At 38.3% G+C, this 334-nt stretch overlaps 1 long non-coding RNA gene across 1 annotated transcript in view; it reads right to left on the bottom strand.

Moving 5' to 3' along the window:
- LOC102497080 (uncharacterized) overlaps positions 1-334 on the bottom strand; it is a 4,191-nt gene that overhangs the window by 856 nt on the left and 3,001 nt on the right. The window contains exon 2 of the long non-coding RNA XR_336506.2: positions 8-109. This is a non-coding gene — a long non-coding RNA (uncharacterized LOC102497080). The remainder of the gene's footprint in view (positions 1-7; positions 110-334) is intronic.

Genomic DNA, 334 nt, shown 5'->3' with positions numbered 1-334 from the left:
AACTCACTTTAAATACAGTATTTCTTCACTAGCTGACTTCTCTTTATCTTGGGCAATTGACAGCTTCTTTTCTTTCTCTTCCCGTTCACATCGTCTCATAAATAGCTTCCTAAGATGGGAAGGAAATACACATTATCCAGTAGCTCATGTGAAATTTCTAGTGATCTCTCAGGTCTTAAAAGTCCCTTCCTAAGCTCCTTTGTGACTGTACAGAATGACAAACTCTGACAGATGGAAAAAGAAGTCTCCTAAGGAGAGACTAAGAAAAAATTAAACTCTGGTCTGAGGGAAAGTAATTGCCAAATACAAGTTTCTCTTCATGGCTCTGTGCTCT

The sequence above is a fragment of the Tupaia chinensis genome, unplaced genomic scaffold, assembly GCF_000334495.1.
Source record: "Tupaia chinensis unplaced genomic scaffold, TupChi_1.0 Scaffold139432_1, whole genome shotgun sequence".
NCBI classification, from domain to species: Eukaryota; Metazoa; Chordata; class Mammalia; order Scandentia; family Tupaiidae; genus Tupaia; species Tupaia belangeri.
This window is presented reverse-complemented; position numbering and strand designations above follow the sequence as displayed.